The sequence below is a fragment of the Arachis ipaensis genome, chromosome B01 (assembly GCF_000816755.2).
Source record: "Arachis ipaensis cultivar K30076 chromosome B01, Araip1.1, whole genome shotgun sequence".
Classification (NCBI taxonomy): Eukaryota; Viridiplantae; Streptophyta; class Magnoliopsida; order Fabales; family Fabaceae; genus Arachis; species Arachis ipaensis.
Window position 1 is genome coordinate 2,968,501 of NC_029785.2, and position 543 is coordinate 2,969,043.

Consider the following 543-nt stretch of genomic DNA (forward strand, 5'->3'; position numbering starts at 1 on the left):
TTAAATTTTGTTTTATGTGTGAATAAGAAATAAAAGAACAAAAGAAAATTTAATATTAAGTTTTACTAAATTATTGGGATAATTTACTTGGATAAAATAAATGTTTAATTACTATGTCGATTCCTATAGTTTCATCGAATTTTTAATTAGGTTCTTATACTTTTTTTTTTCTTTTCAATTAAGTCCTTATACCATATTAGATTTTATAATTAAGTCTCTACCGTAACAAAAACGTTGAAATTAACAGAATATTCTGTTAAACTATATAAAATATTCAGTCAAGTGTTAGACATATTCGTTTTGCTTAACAGAATATTTCGTTAATTCCAGCATTTTTATCACGGTAGGAACTTAATTACAAAATCTGATATGGTATAGGAACTCAATCAAAGAGAAAAAAAATATAGGGACCAATTAAAAATTCAGTGAAACTATAAGGACTAACAGAGTAATTAAACCTAAAATAAATGAAGTTTAAAATTATGCCCCTAAACTATAATCGATTACACATCCTGTCCTAAACATTTATATATAAATCAAATC